The following is a 21360-nucleotide window of genomic DNA, read 5'->3' as shown; positions in this document are numbered from 1 at the left end:
TGATTCAAGTGGGTTATGAACTCCCATTTTTACCCCATATACAGATTGCAGAATCACATCAGTTACACATCCATTGATTTACATATTGCCATACTAGTGTCTGTTGTATTCTGCTGCCTTTTTTTTTATTCATTTATTCATACATTTATATGATTTCTTAAGAAGCTGATCTTTTTCAGACACACTTAAGTCATAGACTGTTGGAGGTGAAGGGAGGCCAAGGTCCTGGGTTTGAGTCATGTGCAGGTCCATGAAGGAAGCAAGGAGATCTATGTGATTCTGCCAAGATCCCCTCTATACACTTGCATCCTAGCACTCCCACAACTCTGCAGGTCTAATATCATAATCTGAATATGGAGGCTCAGAAACTGTGCAGCCTGTTAAATGGGACTCTCATGGTTGATGAGATTCCTGGCTTTTGAAATCAGGATTATCCTATCCCAGAACTCGAATCTTTGCACAGTGAAGGAACTTGTCCTCTCCCCTAAGCACTGATTTACCCACAACTACAAGAGTCATACATCTCAGAGCAGAATTCAACTGGTGCTAGTAGTAGAAATATATATTCAGAAATATTAGAATTGTGTTTAAGGAATGAGTAAATAGACTCTGAAGGAAAACCTTTGCAACTTTTCTAGAAGTAAAAAAAAATGAATTTGGTATATTTACGATATTAAATTTATTTTCTGCAAAATATTTTAACTTCCCCTTAAGATTTAGCTATCTCCCATACAAGAGAGATTGCCAGACAACCTTGGTATTAATGAGGTTTTGCCCAAATATTTTGTATTTGAGTAAGCAAATTATTTTTAAGTGTTTCCCAAGGGCTCGATAAGCACAGTGACATCATAGGGAAGAGTCTACTCTTCATTGTTTGAGTGAAGAGGCTGAGGTTGAGAGAGGCCCAAGGGCTTTGTAAACTCAAATAGCCTGAGAGAAGTGCATTAAACCTTTCTCCATTATGTCTAGACACTATTTGGGTTAACCATTTTTGGCCTGTGTAAATTACTCTGCATGATCGTTTTATTTTAAAAACTCTTTCTCAGAAATTGTGTGAATTTCATGGATATTGAGTGGTAGGACAGGTACCTGAGAATTTCCATATTTATCACTTTTGATATGTTGACCCTCCAGAATAATTGTTACCACAGGTATGAAATAATGAGACCAACCAATCATTTACTGGAACCTCCCAAGCTGTGAGCCAAAATAAACCCTTTATCTTAATAAGTTAGTTGTCTCAGGTATTTCATTATAGTGACAGAAAGCTGACTGATAAATTCTCTGAAATGTTATACATGGGATATATGTATGCACACTATATAATTCAAGTGATTTTATGGTATGATACGCTCTTTGGGAAAGAAAGACTTGCATAACCAAATCTAAAAGTGATATGGCCATAAAAACTTCAAACATTGATCTATGATTTCTTTTTTTCATTACCCTTGACAATATGAGATATAGGCTAATAAATTTGTAAAGAAGAAGCAAATGGTTCAAACTCTTCTGCCCCGCCTTTCCATTCTGCTCCCTCTCCAATCCTTGAATCACCATGCTTAATTCAGAATCTCAAGGTCTTTGTCTGCTCTATCTTCCATCAAAGTCTACTTTCAAATACTTATTTTATCCAAAGTGTAAATGACTAACACAATTGCATTTTATTAGTCTTGCCTACTTTTCAGTAAAAATTGTGACAAAATCTAAAAAAAAATAAATATTTTCCTTGGCAAATCTTGATGGCCATTTGGGGCTTCCTTGGCATTGCCACTCATGGCTGGAAACACATCCAGCATCCAAGTGTCATGCTAATGAGTATCAGAAGGTTCAGAAAGGTTTGCATTTGAATTATGGTAGCTGACAGCTATTTGTGGTATCTACTTTAAAGATAAGATCCAGAGAAATGAAATTTTTCCTGTGGTTTGATAGTCTGCTTTTAAGATTAATATAGGAGGAAAAGAGCATGTATTTTACTATGAAAAGTTATACAGTGGGAATAAACTCTTTATAATTATACTCATTATAATTATAAACATTATAATGTAGCAGGGACCTCAAAGTAATAACATAGTGTGATATGCACTTACAGATATTAACTTAATTAATTTTTTAAAATAATACAATGAAAAGCCTCATTGTTATCCTACTTTGTCATTAAAAAACTGAGACACAAGGGTTGAAGGTGTAACTCAGTGATAGGACACCTGCCTAGCCTACAGGAGGCCCTGGGTTCAATACAAAGCACAGCCAAAAACAGGAAAACAAACAAAAACCCAGACAGAGAAAGTTGAAATGACTCACAAGGAATTCTGCAGGTGATTCAGGTCAGATACAGGAATTAGTTCCAAACCAATGAGTCCCAAAGCTTTCAATTTTCTTACTTTCATATATCTTATTATCTCCATTGCAGTTATCTTTTGGGGATATTGCACATCTTGAGTGTTAAGAATGATAATACAAATATCAGTGCATTTCCTTCATTTCTCTTACAAAGACCAAACCATGTTCACGCAAATCCTTTGCAGAGACAAATGCAAAACATGCAATGGTGGAAGTCATCTGTATATCGATCATCTCATTTAATCACCACAAATATTTTTGAAGTAATTATTCTCACTATATGAGTAACAGACTCATTAAAATTGAGTAATAAACCTCAGGTCCCTCAGCTACGAACTATTAGTCCTGTAACTCAAAATGTGTTGGCTTCTGAACCAGCTCAATATGCCACCTGCCACTTTGCTTGATATTTAGCCCAAATAACAAGTAAACAAACAAATGTGGGATCTAGAGAGCGACAGGATATATACTCCTCTTTTATAGAGTCAAACATATTCCAGAGACTGAAACTCTTCTACAACTCACAATATTCCCTTGTCCAGGAGTAGCCTTAGATATTTGGACAAAGGAGAAGAGTATAGATGACAATCTGTTTGAATGATAGCTACAGAAATGAGCAGAGCATGCTTCAGCAGACACCATGCATGTACTGAGGAATTGCCACAATCTGTATAAATGCCAAATGGGGTGATCATTTGAGGATTCAGTAAAATTTCTTGTCATCCAAAATTCTTCTCTTTCCAATATCATGGATATCTCTAAAACTTCACCCAGGCTCGTGAATGTGTCTGTACAAAGCAATTCATTTGTCATGGGGAGAGACTGAGCATTTGGGAAGATGATCCTACAGTCTCCGATTTCTCAAAAAGAAAGTACTGGTGTTTGGTAAAGTGATATGCCTATATAAAAGTGCTTTTATAGAGTACATTATCTAGATGAATAAATATAAAACATGCCATATGTTTTAATATACGGATTACATAAGGCTTTTGATTGTTTTACTTTCATATCATATAATCTCTATTGCAACTATAGAGGAATTTTCCATTTTATGGATTAAAGGTCAGAGGAATAAGTAAAATTGATCTTAAGACCACCTTTATGAGCGGCTCCATTTTATCTTTTCGAATCATTTCTGTTCCGTGCAAAAACCCTGAATGAAGGCAAAATGCAGCAAATCTTTTCAGAAGGGGGGTTTTTATTATTTGTCTTCTCTTGGAAACCTAAATCAATACTTGACCTTTTCACACCCTGTCAAGATAAAATGGAGTCTGTTAGTGCTGACTTGGAGCTATAAAGTATCGGTTAAAATCCATTTGTCTTGAGAGCTCTGTCTCTTGAGATCTCCTTTGGGAGATCCATGTGTGAATGTTAGGTGGATGTATATATCTATGTATGTTAAGTGTGTATGATGTGGATATATGTATGCATGTGTTAAGTGTATGTTAGGTGGATGTATGCATATGTCTACATGTGTGTGTTAAGTGTTTGTAGGTGGATACAGGTATGCATATTGTACCTATAGATGTTAAGAGTGCATGTGAGACCTAGATATATGTATTTTTGTACTGTGTGTTAATTGTGTGTTAGGAAGATGCATGCATGTGTTTATGTATTAAGAGTGTTTGTCATGGACACATGTATGTCTGTATAGGCATGTGTTTTATGTATATGTACATATATGTGTATGTGTGTCGGGTATGATGTGGATATATACCTGTGTGTATATGTGTATGTGTTAAGTGTGTGTGTGTGTGTGTGTGTGTGTGTGTGTAGGCATGTACGACACTTCTTTAGGTGATCAGCCCATTCCTGGTCAGCAACATCACTACCATCACTACATGTTGCTTCTCACAAAGCCTTTGCCTGTATCATGTCCATACATAAAGGGAGATAAGTACATAGGCTGTATGTGCAAGCTCATGAAAGCTCAAAGAAGATAGGTCAAAGTGGCTGATGAGAAACAAGGTCCAAGGATAAGTGCCCCTCCCAACACTGAAATCCCAGGTACACCTAGAGGGCAGAGGCCAGAGGACCCTGTGGTCTGTGTGTGTGTCACAACACAAACATTGCAGTGAAAAGAGCAGGAAGTGCCTTGCTTGCCAATGCATCCTAAGGACTGAAATTTGTGAAAGGCATGATGTAAGCTATTTTAAATTAAACGATTGGAGACAAGAGTGTCTTTGGTGTGATCAGAAGAAAGAAGACACTTTGATGCAAAATAAGAAGGTGAAGGTGCTGTTTCTCTGTTTGTTTCTTATCTCAGGTGTGCAGGCCCCTTGACCTCTGAATTGAATAGCTCTACAAATGGAATTGCTTTTTGGTTATTTTTACTTTCCTTTAAGCAAACCTTTGGGGCCTGGGACTTGGGGGGAAGAGTCAGAGTCAGAGTGCGTGGAGTTTTGGAAATATCTCTGTAGGTTTGAGTCTAAATGTGACTGATATGCAGAAGACTGGAAACAGTGGGAACTGCTGTGGACTCAGATATTATCAGAGAAGAGTCAGTGGATGAATTTTGCCTCACCCACTGAATATAGTTAAATGACATCACATAGTTTCTTACTGTCCTGATATTTAATTACCTCCTTTTTATAAGAACCAGAATAAACCTACCTCATAATATTATATTTCATAATCTTACATGAAAAGTAACTAATTTATTTAAAACTGAAAAGATGCAACCATTAAAAATTAACCGCTAAAATAAGGGTCCTTTATAATTTATAAGAGATTATGCAATTTCTAAGTGACCTTTGTGACTGTTTAAGAGGAGCTGGTCTTGTTTTTGAACTTCATCCTCACAAAATGATTTAGTCTTACCAAATGTATTACTAGTATTTGTAGCATCCTCTGGGAGTAAAAGAATCTTTGTGGATTCAAAACTCCCTAAACATGAAAGGAAAAGTCTATTTCAGTTTTCAATTTTTAATTAAAACATCAGCTCTGGAAATAAATAAAGACATGCAGGTCCTGTTCACTTCTGTGGTGAGAAAAAGTCTTTCATCACAATCTGGCATTAAGATCACAGGGGTTCTGGTTTACAGTCCAAATAAAGGGTTAACTAGTTATAGAAATCTGCAAAATTAGATGACTTTGAACTGTTCTGCACTAAATTGGGAAGAGGTGAATATCTTATCAGGGAAAAAAGACAATATCAAATTAGCTGTGCTACTTTATTGAATCAACTCTGATTTTGAAGTTTTGAAACAAGTATCTCTGTTTTCATAAGTGGGTCTTTGAGAAAAAAAAAAGTTAAGAGATTCATGAAGCTTTTTTATTGATCAGAGCATTTAGATATTGTACATATAGAGATATGAGATTACTCTTATCTCGTTTTCTAAATGCGGTCATTATTTGTGTGTGTGTGTGTGTGTGTACAGGTATGTGTACACACTAACGTATATATTTCATAAATGATTATGTAAATGTTACATATATTTATTTATTAAATATAGAAACAATATTATTTTCTTTCATTCAAATCCAACAACTTTTTAGCTCACTTTCTTAGACCGTGTAGTGTAATTTAGCAGTTACTTGTTTTTGCTTTTGAATGAGATGTGATTTCAGTGTATTTTGTAATCTGGTGTATTATAACTGAGTAATAAGACTGATTTATTACAACCATCAGACTAATCGACTGTTTGCTTGGGGCCTGATACTCCTGGATTTATATGATGGGGAGAAAAAAAAAAGCAAAAGAGTCTTCACCCTTGTGATTACTATGATCTTGAGCAATGGTTCTTAACTGGGGGTAACTTTTCCCTCCCCTTATGTCTAGAGACATACTTGATTTCACAAAGAAGAGTTGCTACTATGGTCTAGTAATCAGAGACTAAGAACACTACTAAACATCTCACAGCACAGAAGACAATCCTACAACAGAAAAAAAAAAATATTATATAGGACAAAAAGTCAAGAGTGTCAAGTTTGAAAACAGTCTACAGGGGGATAAATATATAATGCATTGTGATAAGTGATATTCTAGGGGTGTGACTGATATGCTGGGGGAACTCGCTGAAAAAACCTTTGTGGATGAAGTTCATCTGCACTTGACCCAGAGCAGTGAAGCTGCTTGAGCCAGGAGGGTGTGAGAAAGGCAAAGGGGCATTCAGGGTAGAGGTGCAAAGACAGGTAAGCACTCCAAACTAACTGTGCCCCAAGGCTATACCATATGTACTTACCATGGAGGTGGCATGGACTCATGGTTACTTACAAATCAAGTTAACATAACTCTATATAGGAAGGTTTTTTTTTTAATGTGAATTTTATATCACATATGTAAAACCTTGTAAGAGAAGAGACATAAAATCATTTTATACTACAAGAAGGAAGCTTTCCAGCTCCATGGTTTCAATTGCCCTGCAGTAAAATCATTCTATCTGCAGATTGACTTAATGCTCCCAAGTTTCCTGGGCTGCAACTCTGGGAAAGGGCTTTTAACAAACAGAGCCATGTAGAAGACAACATGATTGCTATACTTAGAGCTGGACAAAGAATATCAAGATCTTCCAAAGCTTTTCTGATGGGAGAAAAAGACAGACAAAAACAATCTCTTCCTTAGCTCCCAGGACACTGTTCTGTGGTCCAGCAGCATGAACTCCAGAAAGCCCATCTCAAGAGCCTGGACTTCTTGTGATTTTTGATAAGCCATAGAATCTCTTTATACTTCTACTTTCTTCTTCATTAATTGGATCTAATCATATCTATATCATGTCATTCATTTGAAAATTAAATATCACAATTTATAGCCTGGCATGCTGCAGGTTCTCAATATTAGTTCATTTAGTTTTCCCATGGAGGTGTAAAAGCCTGGGGATTTGTTTAAAGACAAAACAAAACAAACAAACAACAGTCCATTTGTGTTGTGGTGATGCTATAGGAAGGATTCTAGCCTTCCTGGATGGCAGAGAGGACAGGGCAAAGGATAGCTTTTCAACAGGAAAATGCCAAGTGCTGTGGGCAGATAATGAGGTTGTTTAAGAACCATTCAATTAACAAAGTGAAGCAAAGTGTGGTACGCTCAGTGGGCGCTCTGAAGATGTCTTTTGAAATGTTGATGCCCATGGCAGGCCTAATTTAAAAAGATCCATATTTAAATTAGTAAAGGAATGAGAACAGGAAGGAGTTATGGGTTCCAGGTGGGTAGAGTTGAAAGTAAGCAAAGAGGAATTACTTCAGTTTCTCCAGTGATTAAAAGACAACCATAAATTTTACCTGGGAAAACAGCCTCCCTTAATCTTCACTGAGTGGTGGGTATTTTCTCTATTTGATGTCTGAATTCATTCAGATTCCTGATAAATCATGGTAGAAAGGACCAACAGATTATTGTCTACTTTCTTTGTGCACAAATACTAGGAGGAATATAAATGAATATTTTATACACACACACACACACATATACCTTATATTTCTGATTTTTTTTAGTTTAAAATTATATTTATAGTAAATTTTATCATGAAGAAAATACTTATATGATTTTAAAAAGATGATACTTTTACTTATAGCCTCTTTTTTGAACAGTAATTTGAAAGTTCAAACCAGAATTTTTAAAAACAAAACAAACAAACAAAAAAGAAGACATATCTTTGTTCCTTTTAGTATCTTTTTCTCTGGTACAAATACTGGGGATGAGAGAGCCCACACACTTCTGTTCCTGATTCTTCTACTAAAAGATGAGATGACTAGCATCACAGCTAGGTTAGGAGATGAATCTGTCATGTATGTCGCCTCATCCTGTTATACAAGGGCATGTGAGCACTAGAGGGTTCTTGTCTCCTATACCCAGGAGTCTGATGATGGAGAGTGAGAATTCAGTAGCAGATTGATGAGAAGCAAGCAAGGAAAGCTCCTGCAACATGGGAGGGGGTCCCAACATGATGGCTCTTTGTCTACGGGTTTTTATGCTGTTTTGATGATGAACTAACCTTCATTGAAGAGTCTCTCTTGATAGCTCTTTCTCTGATTCAATTTCTTGTTCCCAGAAAGGGATGGTTTAATGTGTTTGAGAACCTGAGTTTGTCCTGTACTTGTTCCTTAAAGCAAAACAATTGCTTGGGTTCAAGATACTTCTTATGGGTTGTTGACATTAGAGTAGTCAAGAAAGGCTGGAGCAACAACAGAGTGTATGGGCACCTAAGTGTGAGTGGGACCTTCTGGTCAGGCAGCCCCATACAATGAAACAAACAGGCCTAAAAAACAAAATAAAACAAAAAAAGAAAACAGGCTTTAACTTAGAGTTTTAATATGGGTTGTAGGATCCAATTCTCTGAGGTTCCCATTTCTCCTGCATCAATAGAAGTATCTAAACAAAATGCCGTATCCCTTAATCAATACCAAAAGTAAGTACTAAATCAAAACTCTGCAGAGTTGACCAAAAACATAATAATGAGTATTTGGATATATGGAAAATGTATGAACCAATTTTATTTATTATTTTTTCTTTTTTCCCCCCTGACAATTGCAATACAGTCAGGAACTTAAAAAAATGAATAGCTTGTATATAACAACAATATAAATTAGCAGTTTAAAAATACATAGATTTATAACAGTGGTATAATAATAAATATAGTTAAAATAATAACTATAAAATATACCTATATTGAACACTAACCCAAAACAGTGCTACTTTCAGTATTTTATTTAATACTAAAACAAGACTATGAAAGAGACATTATCGTTATCCACATTCTACAAGGAGAAAAATCCTTAGAATAGATTAATAATGTGATTGGATTCTTGGTGCCAGAGATGGTGGTAAAATCAATTTGATTGTTCCACAAACCTGCTATTTCTTTCAGTGAAATAGATTGAAATGGGCTAGGGTAGAACAGAAAACTATTAAATTGCAATGCTTGCTGTAAAGTTTGATTGATGAAACTTTTCTTAGAGTTTTTAGGATGTAGAAAACAAAGAGGTAGGTAGGGGAATGTGAGTTGTGTTGTAGTTGTTAAATGGATTTCTTACAACAAACGGTGCCGCAGTCTGGCTGGGCACAAAATCACGAGCCACTCAAGCAGGAACAAAGTTTATTTTTTGAAACTGCCGCCAATGTCCGGTACCACCCAGGAAGATTTTTTTTCACCCACGCGGCCTCCTCCCGGACCACAGAGAGAGCTCCTCCCCCGGAACTCCCTCCTACTGTACTTCCCCAACCAATGGGAACTCTCCAGGAGTCCCGTAGCCGGCCTAGGTGAACAGCAGGAGTCCAATATCCATATGAATGCAAATCTTAACATAATCATATCATCTCAATGGCTAGCTGGCATCACCTTTTGACCAAAAATGCCATGCATCATCAACTTGGCTCTTAGCATCTCCCCCCTTCTGTTTAAGTAACAAGCAATCTAGCTAGGGACCATGCCTGTTAGGTTTGTCCAATTCAACATATGGTTCTTACCCGTCATCGGAAAACTGACTTTTAGGCGTCAGCCTCCTCCCATCACTGGCTACCGGTCCAGCATATAGCCATACTTGTGGATAGGCCTATGTACCAGTGGGGGGGTGAGGTTCTTTGCCTCACCTCTGTTGGCCCCCAAATTTGGCCTTGGTGCCGGTGGGGGGGTGAGGTTCTTTACCTCACCTCTGTTGGCCCCCAAAATTAGACCATCACTAGTAGAAGGGAGGAGGATACAGAAATGTCATGACACCAAGTCAATTAACGGCTCCTAGGAAAAATTGCATCACTGGTGACACATCAGCAAAGATACGCTAGCACTACCATAATTCGCTGCATCAACAAATAGATCACAAAGCATACAAGTGATACATAGTCCAGGCAAGTTCTGTAAGCAGTTCAAAGCAGAGGAATCTATCAATATGTCCATATCCTCCCAAAATAAAGCATACAAGTGATACATAGTCCAGGCAAGTTTTGTAAGCAGTTCAAAGCAGAGGAATCTATCAATATGTCCATATCCTTCCAAAATAAATCGACTCATTGATTGAGCATTACTTGTTGAGTTATAAATCATTGATGTATCAGTTTACACGGTTTGTTGTGATAACTCTCGAAGAAGTTGTAGTTTGGTTTTATCTTTGTCTTCACCGGCACTGGGATGAAAATAGGAATTTTGACAATGATGCTAAAAAAAAAATATGTAACATTTCAACAGGTACTAAGAAAACAATATTTAGAACAATTTACATTATCCTGAACAGAATTATTAAATATAATGAAAAGGAAAGGTGAAAGTAAACAAACAGATCTGTTAACCTTCTATTTGTTCATATATTAAAACAATCCTCAACAGCTGTTTACCCAAATTAAATTAAACTATTAAAATCACGTGAATAAAAAAAAAAAATTTTTTGGATCCATGTGCATGAGCGCTCCTCATATGTGATATATGGACATACGCACATACAGACATACAACACAAAACAGAAGTGTGCACACGTAACATATAACACATAAGACAATAGTAAAGGCCTTGTAGCTTTACCTAGGTGAAATCTCCATTGCAATGTTCAAAAACTCCACAGTCAAAAAATAAAACTGATCAGAAAAAACATTAACCTAGGTCTGTATGAGCTCAAAAATAAAATAGAACTTTATGATGTGGGAAAAAGCAATAATAAAATAGATATTGAAAAAAGCATCCTGGTTAATCACTGTCGCAGATGTAAGAATAGCCAAGCTGGAGATCTGGATATCAGCTGTTATGGATTTGAGTCGAATCATTTTCCTTTTGGTCTGTAGAAATTGTTTTAGTTAATCTCTCTGGAATCCAAATCGGCTGCTGTTCTTCCTGTGGAAAAACACAAACAGAGCCCCGACTCCAGACTATCACTGGGTCAGGACCTTTCCATTGTCCTGTTAGAATATCTTTCCAAAGTACCTTAGGCTTATGTACATTTTTTGGATACAAATGTCTTTCCGCAGCACTAAGCCCTGATGAATCCAAATTTAAAAAGTTTAGAGTAAAAAGGGTTATTTTAAGTTTATCTTTGGGGGATATATACCCCTTTCCAATTCCCTCCTTTTGTTTTAATAAGTACATTTTAATAGTTTGATGAGCTCTTTCAACTATGCCTTGTCCTTGTGGATTGTATGGAATTCCTGTTATGTGAGTAATGCCAAATGATGAGCAAAATTGTTTAAAAGAGGTGGACGTATAACCAGGACCATTATCGGTTTTTAACTGTTTTGGAACGCCCACAGTGGCAAAATTTTGTAAGCAATGAGCTATAACATCTTTAGTTTTTTCTCCGGCATGAAGGGAGCCCATCAGAAATCCGGAAGAAGTATCAACTGTAACATGTAAATATTTTAATTTTCCAAATTCTGGCAAGTGTGTGACGTCCATCTGCCAAATATGGTTAGGTATCAGTCCTCTAGGATTGACTCCAAGATTAACTTGTGGTAAAAATGTCACACAATTTTGACATTGTTTTATTATATGTCGGGCTTGTTCTTTAGTTATTTTAAAACGCTTTTGTAAAGTATTAGCATTGACATGGAACCTTTTATGAAAATTTATAGCTTCTTCTATTGTGGAGAAAATATGTATGTCATGTGTAGATTTATCTGCTAAATCATTGCCCAAACTAAGGGCTCCAGGCAATCCTGTATGTGCCCTGATATGTCCTATAAAGAATGGATCTTTTCTGTCCCAGATTAGACTTTGTATAGTGGAAAACAAAGAGAAAACAGTAGAAGAAGGGGAAATCCTACCAGCATCTTCAAGGGATACTATAGCATTAACTACATACTGACTATCAGAAAATAAATTAAATACAGAATCTTTAAACATCATAAAAGCTTGTAATACTGCATTAAGCTCTACCTTTTGAGCTGATTGTTTGGGTACTAAAAATGTAAAAGTTTGATCAGGGGTAACTACTGCTGCTGTACCATTATTTGACCCATCAGTGAATATATTTGGAGCATTCATGATAGGGGTTTTTTTTGTCATCTTTGGAAAAACTACAGGATGTTTAGACCAAAAAGACAACAAAGGATTAGACGGTAAGTGATTATCAAATGAAACATTAGATTTACACATGATTATTGCCCAAGTATTTAACTCATTAGCTAACTCATCAATTTGATCTATAGTATATGGAGTAATAATTTTATTGGGAGAAATCCCAAACACTCCCTTGGCTGCTTTTATTCCTTTGAGTATTAATTGTCCTACAGCCTCAGGATACCTAGTAAGAATAGTGTTAGGAGAATAAGATAAATGTATCCACAATAATGGACCTTCTTGCCAGAATACTCCTGTAGGAATATTTTTTGTTGGCAGTACAATAAATAATAAAGGCAAACTTATATCAATTCTATCCAAATGCATATTTTCCATATATGTTTCAATGATTTTTAATGCCTTTCTTGCTTCAGGCGTCAACATGCGGGGTGAATTTGGATCTGATGGACCTTTTAGAATATCAAATAAAGGTCCCAACTCTCCTGTTGGTATGCCTAGATAAGGCCTTATCCAATTTATGTCTCCTAATAACTTTTGAAAGTCGTTAAGTGATTTGAGTTGATCTACTCGTATTTGAATTTTGGGTGGACGGACCATGGTTGAGGATAATAAAACCCCTAAATAATTAATTGGAAGATTTAATTGTACTTTATCTATTGCTATCTCTAGATTATAATTTTTTAATAAATTTGTAAGTGTGGCATAACATTCTAGCAATGTGTTTTTATCTTTATGTGCCAATAACACATCATCCATATAGTGAAATATTTGTAGTTCAGGATTTTGATTTCTAAGTGGCTGGATTGCTTTGTTAACATAAATTTGACACATAGTTGGACTATTAGCCATCCCTTGAGGGAGTACTTTCCATTCATATCTCTGATCAGGACCTTCATGATTTAGTGCAGGGATAGTAAATGCAAAATGTGGACTATCCTCGGGATGAATTGGAATTGAAAAAAAACAATCTTTAATATCTATAGCTAAAACATACCAGGTTTTTGGTAAAGCAGACAATTGGGGAATCCCTGATTGAGCAGGTCCCATAATAACCATCTCATTATTAATGGCTCTTAAATCTTGCAATAATCTCCATTTACCAGATTTCTTTTTAATGACAAAAATGGGAGTATTATGGGGAGATACGGAAGGTTGTATATGTCCCTCCGCTAATTGTTGTTTGACCAGGTCATGGGCTATTTGTATCTTTTCTTTAGTCAGGGGCCACTGAGGAACCCACACTGGTCTTTCTGATTTCCAAGTAATTTTGATTGTCTCAGTGGCCCTTTCTGAAAACCCAATCCATGTCTATTTGTTTCTTGATCTATTTGAATTGGTGCTGTCATACCTTGTTCTTGTTCTCTTAATCTTTCTTCTTTCCTAAAGCCTTGTCTAGCCCTAGTAGTGGGCGCATTAGGATTGATGTTATTTGTTAATGTCAAACCTAATTGATCTAGGACATCTCGTCCCCATAAATTTATAGGAAGATGATCCAATACATAGGGCTGTATAGTTCCTTCACATCCTTCAGGATCCTTCCAATCTAATACCATTGCACTTCTATGGGGATTAGTTGCCACTCCTAGGCCTCGAAGCGTTTGAGTGGCTTGTTGTAATGGCCAATGTTTCGGCCATTCTTGATGAGATATGATGCTAAGGTCTGCACCTGTATCAAGTAGCCCATTAAAGTCATGTCCTTGAATATTTAGTTTTAGCATTGGGCGAGAATCTAGATTTAAAGACAGCATAGCCCAATCTACACCTGTGGAGCCTAATCCCCTGGAACCTCTTTCTACAGTACGACTGGAAAATTTATCATGTAGGCTGGGTATTATTAATAACTGTGCTATTCTATCTCCTGGTGAAATTACTGATATACCTCTTGGAGAACTAGCTATAATTTTTATTTCACCTTCATAATCGGGATCAATTACCCCAGGACTTATCATAAGTCCTTTTAGTGTTGAAGAACTGCGTCCCAATAATAAGCCTACTGTTCCTTGGGGAAGAGGTCCTTTTACTCCTGTGGGAATGATTTGAACTCCCATCTCTGGAGTTAGTACTGCTCTGGCAGAGGCGCAGATGTCCAACCCTGCGCTCCCTCTAGTTTGTCTGATGAGGGATTTAATGGATAATGCGTCCTGGGCACTACCTTGATGGTGTTGCTGGGTTCCTCCACTGCCCCGTATATTTGTGGTTTTGGGCCCCGGAGCATTGGGCCCTCCAGTCCGTTTTTTGGCAATGGAGCCTGATGTCTTTCTCCACGATATCGTGGGTAAACACTTGGTCCTTGTCTGTTTTTTGATAACGGAATACCCTCTATGGTGGTTTGAGAACGGCATTCATTAGCCCAATGTTTCCCTCTACGGCATCGTGGGCAAATACCCGGTATTCTATTCCTTTGATACCTAGCCTTGTTAAACCCTCCTCCTATGGGGCAACTCCTTTTAAAATGTCCTGTTTGATCACAATTATAGCATGTTTTTGGCCTGGCATCTAAAGCCTGTTGTACTGCTGCTAAGACTTGCCCTTGTTCATTAATGTCTCTACATAATTTAATATATGTGTTTAAATCTTCATGTTTCCATGGTCTGATGACCTCTCTGCAGCAACGATTTGCTTGGTCATAAGCCAGTTGTTTTATAAATGGCATTGCCTGTTCTGTATCTCCAAATACTCTAGATGCTGTCTGAATAAGCCTATCTACAAATTCAGCGTAAGGTTCATTAGCTCCTTGTATTACCTTAGATAATTGTCCTTGTAAATCTCCATGCCCCTGTAAAGTTTTCCATGCCCTAACTGCATCTACAGCAATTTGTGCGTATACGCCAGGATCATATTCAATTTGTTGCCGTTGACCCTCATAAGGTCCTTTTCCTAATAACATATCTAGATTTCTTTGAGGGTAACCGGCTGCTGCATTTCGCCTAGCTGTCTCCATGCAAAATTCCTCATTGGCAACCTTCCATAACAAATATTGTCCTCCATTTAGCACAGATCGACACATGTTAGCCCAATCTGCTGGCGTCATGTCTAAGTTGGTAATGGATTCGACCATGCTCACAGTGAAGGGTGCTTGCGGCCCGTAGGTTGTTACAGCCTCCTTTAATTGCTTCACTGTTTTGAAATCTAAAGCACGGTGAATTCGTTGCCCTCCTGCCTGCTCAAGTACAGGGCATGCTAATCTTTGGGGTCCTGCCTCAGGATTCCGTCCATCAACTACGGGAGTTGAGGGCCGCTCAGCTGTAGATGGAGCTGTTGGTTGAATTACGCCCTCTGGTGATAGAACGGGGTTAGTAGCAGCCTCCTGTTGTAATTCCCCGCCTGATGGTTGTTTTTCCTCTAAGCTTTCTTTCTTCAAATCTTCCTCTGTCTGACTAGCTTGAGAGACCTTCTCTTTCGCTTGACCTAACATGTTTTCTACCATAGTCTGGACCTCTAACAATTTACTTAACAGTCTTTCGGTTTGTTTTTTACTAGTTTCTAATCTACTATAAAGGTAACGCAACCCAATAAGATAGCATAAAACAAAACCGAAACAGAATGAAACAAAAACCGAACAAAGAATAGTTGTATCAATTTTCTCTTTCTCAGGGCCGAACAACTTCAAACCTTGAGCCAACCATTTTTCCCAGTTTGCCTGAGAAAATTCTAGGGATAGGCAGCTTGAAACAAAAACAAGATAAATCAAAACGAGAACACATTGTTTTTTGAAATGGTCACCCATTTTGTTGCCTTCCCTCAGGGGCGAGCAATTTTACTCACCTCCGAGCTTCAGGCGTTCCCCGTGCGGGCCGCCAGTTGCCGCAGTCTGGCTGGGCACAAAATCACGAGCCACTCAAGCAGGAACAAAGTTTATTTTTTGAAACTGCCGCCAATGTCCGGTACCACCCAGGAAGATTTTTTTTCACCCACGGGGCCTCCTCCCGGACCCCGCAGAGAGAGCTCCTCCCCCGGAATTCCCTCCTACTGTACTTCCCCAACCAATGGGAACTCTCCAGGAGTCCCATAGCCGGCCTAGGTGAACAGCAGGAGTCCAATATCCATATGAATGCAAATCTTAACATAATCATATCATCTCAATGGCTAGCTGGCGTCACCTTTCGACCAAAAATGCCATGCATCATATACTTGGCTCTTAGCAAAACGGAACACAAAATTTTGCTCCAGAAATTTTGGAGCAACAACACTAGCAGAGATTGTGGCCCACACTGTCCCAATATCGTTATTATATTATCGTTATTATATAATCTAAACAGAATGAATATAAATTCTTATTTTGTGTCTTCTTGATTGACTCAGAATATATAAAGACCAGAAAGAATGATCACCATCTTGATCACCATCTCAGCCAGTTCCCTTGAGCTATATAACAAGAACAGAGGTCTGAATGGACTAGTATTCTAATCCAAGGTGGCACAACTAATGAGTGGAATATTGTGAAGTCCTGATTAAGTAGCCTACTACTGTTAGGTGCTTGCTTTTTTTTTTTTTCTTTCCTTTTTCTTTTCCTAGAAGTTGAAGATCATATTAATAAAGCATCAGAAATAACCAGTTGCAGGTTGTCAAACACTACTCCTTGACTATTACATCCATACCATGTGGGCCTCTCATCACAATCAAATTACAACAGTGACGATTTACTAAGTGCTTCTTTGGCGAAATACTATTGTTTATGTTTGAGCCAAGCTTCTTACTGTTTTGGATTTCTACTACAGATAAAAAGAAAGATACTTATCCCTAAATAATATATTCCTAAAAAAAATAGGCTAAAAGTCTAAAAGAGTTTTCAACTAAAATGGACAGTGATATTGATTAGAGAAAGGAAAGGTAACTTTGATTTAGGGGAGAATTCAGTAAAGGAATTGTGGAAGAAATGAATTTTAGTACACTTAAGTGATCTCAATATATGGCCAAGATTATTTAACGTTTGGTGAATTTCAACCTGCTTTCTAGATGAACGGGTGAGAAAAATCAAGATTGTCACAACAAAGATCATAAGCAAAGAGGTTGAAGAATGAAATATTTAAATGCTCAATGACTCTTTAGGAACCCACTGATAGTATAATGCAATTTTGTTCTAGTTGTTTAGGAGCTTCTAAGTAATTTATATGTAATTTCACTCCAATGAGCATATGTTAAGAAATCCAGGTACATTGGCATATGCCACTATCTCTCATATATGCCCAAAATTAATACTTTGAGGTTGAATTGTACCTCTTCCTTTAAAACTATTCAAATACTTGCTGTCAGCCCATAAAGCTCTCTCTTTTTAAGAATTTCTAACATGCACCTTGCTGCATTGTATTTAGCACTTAAATATTGTCTTGACTTTTTAAAACAAATTTCTGTTTCTGCAACTATGCTCCATAAACAGATTGTAAATTTCTAGCTGCTGTTGACTTTTTCTGACAACATTCCCCCTTTTTGTCCTTGCTACATGATGAGTACAGATTTGGTAATCAGTTCATAGATACAAATTTCCTATGTATAGCTAGAAAATAATTAAATTAACTCATCAAATTTTCTTGCTTTCCTAGGTATTAACTATAGTATGTCAATTACTACAGCTATCTATGTCTTTGGTCCATTTTCTACTAGTTTTTAAAGTGTCTGTGGCAGATAGCAACTCTTACGTTCACTTCCACAAGTCAGAACACTGTACCAAAAACACTGTCTGGGCTTAGTTAAATGGAAATTGCATGAATTAAAAAAATAAAGTAAGCAAAACATTGCTAAAATTGAAAAAATATCTGTATAGTTCCTAGTGTAAAATTTTGTCTTTTTCATATCAATTGGAACACAAACTATTTAAAAAGTCTATCTTGCTGTCATTATATGACCATATAATACAAAGCAATGGACGAGAGATTCTGTTATTCTAGAATCCACATTCACATAAATTGACATTGATTTTTATGGTAATATTGGAGATAGTCTTAATTAATTATAAAGACACAAACAGTACCGTTATTGCAAAAAGAAATAAATATATGTTTATTTGTCCTGCATACCACAAGAAGTTTCAAAGGGTAAAATTTTTAAAAATTAGTTAAAAAACTTTATTTTTTTCCCTTTTATCCTTCTCTGTTCTCTTTTTACTTAAAAGAGGAGGAGGATGAAAACATTTTATTAATTGCTTCTTTAATGAAGGTTTGGGTGTTTTAGACTTGTTTCCTTCTCTCTAATTTAGATTGGCAAGTATGAAAGCAAACTTTTGCTACCTTGATTTTTTCATTAGAATGTAAAAAGGACAATTGATGGGTGTTTACCAGACTTTAAAATAAAAGGGGCTGGGCCTGAGACATTTATCTGTGGTTAGTATTAATCACAATAATATTAATAGCACATAATAGTGTCACTGGTCAGGAGTTTCTTGGGAAGTGGGAACTCCATTCAGGACCAGTGGATTCCATAGCTTATGTATAAGGAATTCCAGCATTTGCCAGTCAGAGGTATAGACAGAGGTTTATTTAGGGAAGTAGGTAAACATTCAAGGGAAAATGCACACAATCAATATTTATTGGGGTGGGGAGTTAATTAAAAATGCACAGGTAGATTTGTAGTTTTTCCAGGAATTAAGGAGTGACAGGTCTGGAAAAGTCAAGTCAAACTTCTGAATTACAATCTTATTTCCTTTTTCTTCCATGTCTCCTTTTTACTTATTTCTTCTATTGTATCTCAATACTAGTAACAATAGTAATTATTAAGAGCACTAGTTAATTTTATTTGTTGCTTTCTGATGTCACATACTGGGTTCAGTTCATTAAATATGGTCTAATTTATTTCTCATGCTTTCCCTTTGTGACAGTTTCCATTACTATAGGAAAGGAAGATGGACACTTTTCTTAAGGTTAATGATATTTAATATGTTATGAATGAGGATTCTATGAACTTGTAGTTTAATAAGAACGAAAATGAAAGAACAGGAGTGAGGTTGTGGCTCAGTGATAGAGCAGTCACCTAGCACATGTGAAGCACTGGGTTCTGTCCTCTCTACCACATAAGAATAAATAACTAAAATATAGGCATCTTGTCCGTCTACAACTAAGAAAGTTTTTTAAATGAAAAGGCATACATATATTGCTCGTAAATTAGAATGTAATAAATACTCTGAGAGACACACATATTTTCTTTAAGGTTGTTCAATCCCCCCTTACTGATTTAGTCAATTTGTGCCACTATATTCTTATTAATATTATGTTCATAATATTCTTTTGATTACAGAATTTCCATGTTGAGCTTTTCCACTATCTTCATCCACTGCTAATATCAATAATATTAGTAACTTCCCTGAAACAGGCTTCAGCAGAGGTCTGTTACTGAAGATCTTTGGCAGCAAGCTACAGCCCTTCAGGCAGGGGGTATCTGGTATAGATGGAAGTTGAACCAAATTGTTTCCCTGTACTATCCATAAACAGTTTTAGCTGATATAACCAGTTAACATTTGTTATCAATGTTTTTCAAGAAGTTGATCCATCTCTGAACTGACTCTTTGGTTCCATTCCATTTCCATGTCTCTTTTGGGGGGAGAGGAGGAGGTTTAACATTGCAATGTTTCTATAAGGTTAAAATTGTGTAATAATGTAAAGTGTTTAGGAAAATGTCCAGTACATAATAAGCTGTTTAATTAGTAGATGACAATAATCATGATACTAATAACATAATTGTTCTTTATGGGATGATTGCATTTTTTTTTCTAAAATTTTTAATTTGCTGGTTGACCTAATTTTGTATAAAATTATTAAGGTGTAGACACTAGCTTTCTTTAAATGCCGGTGCTAATAAGACACAGTACTTCAGGTTCATTTGTGTATATATCACAAAAATGAGTTCAATCAATTAACCTTTGGTTTAATGATTGGCTTAATTAGTAGGGACATTGGTGGTATCCACTTTTGCATGCATAATATCTGAGTTGTACTTTGTTGAGTTGTTGTATTTGCATCTCCTTTTAAAAAGGCTGCACCATTGCCTGACTGCATATTTCCCAATAGAAAAAAAAAATAGTAATAATGAAAAGAGGAAAGGGAAAGATGGAACTCATTTGAAAAAAATAGAAGCCTTTTCAAAGATACTACTCTATATAAGAATGAGGCATGAAAGATAAGTAAATGTAGTTAAAGCATAACCAATGATCATGACAGAGGCCGTAAAGACTGAATTTATCATTTTTATTATGCATACCAACTCTTTGTTTATTAACATAATGATATTGTAATAAAATAAGAAAAAGGTTTCACAAAAGACCAGACAATGCCAGACAACTGATAAAAAGATGCTAAAATGTGCAGCTCCATGGAGCCTAGAGTTCCTTTTAAAGTTGATTTTGAATGACTTGGCAGGCAGGGAGTCTTCTAGGAGGAAATGCATCTTTGTCTGGGGTTAGGCTCGGGTTGGACTCCCAGGGCTCCAGTGAACTTTGGGGAGAAATTCCTGAGGCAAGACTCTGACAGACAGAGGGAGTCACTAGATACTGGGAAGGGGGAGGAGAACATTTACCATCACTCTCAGCAGATCTTCAGTTGCAGCTCTTCTCAGGCAGAGTATGCCAACAGACAGTCTCTCCTGGTTTTGTTTGTCTGTGATGGGTAGCAGCAACCCCTGTGCTTCTGCAGTATTGAGATTATACCATCAACAAGCTCTGGGACATCAGCGATGCCAAGTGTCACTTATGGACCTTTTCATCTTGTATATTGCTTTTGGAGCAGGGATATTCTAGCATGTGGTTTCTAGTCTTGCAGAATAATAGCATTTTCGGGCTCCATGGACCTTATGTCATCAGTCACATCACCTCATTTTGCAGATCTAGAAACTGAGGCTGAAAGAGAAAGGATTTGCTCAAAGTTACTCATCTTGTCAGTAACAGACAACAGTGGAACTTTTGGTAAGTTGTATAGGCTCTCTGGGCCTTTCTTTACAAATCTATAGAATGGAATTGGAATAGGTCTAAATGATCTAAGATCTAAGATTCCTTCTTGTTTTAGTATTCTGCTTCTCTGACTTTAAAATTTCAGATGCAGTGACCAAGAGGCTTTTTCTTTTTCTTTTCTTTCTTTCTTTCTTTCTTTTTTTTTTTTTTTTTTTT

General features: G+C 36.7%; 1 protein-coding gene across 11 annotated transcripts in view; it reads left to right on the top strand.

The window, feature by feature from the left end:
* Positions 1-21360, top strand: part of Lrrc4c (leucine rich repeat containing 4C) — a 1134834-nt gene that overhangs the window by 997111 nt on the left and 116363 nt on the right. For 7 of the 11 annotated variants that reach the window (XM_048788626.1, XM_048788625.1, XM_048788628.1 and 4 more), the window contains one exon: positions 21079-21159. The exons of the other annotated variants lie outside the window; for them this stretch is intronic. The gene's annotated coding sequence lies outside the window, so the exon portion shown is untranslated. The remainder of the gene's footprint in view (positions 1-21078; positions 21160-21360) is intronic. 11 annotated transcript variants of the gene reach the window in all.

Source organism: Marmota marmota, unplaced genomic scaffold (genome assembly GCF_001458135.2).
Source record: "Marmota marmota marmota unplaced genomic scaffold, marMar, whole genome shotgun sequence".
NCBI classification, from domain to species: domain Eukaryota; kingdom Metazoa; phylum Chordata; class Mammalia; order Rodentia; family Sciuridae; genus Marmota; species Marmota marmota.
This window is presented reverse-complemented; position numbering and strand designations above follow the sequence as displayed.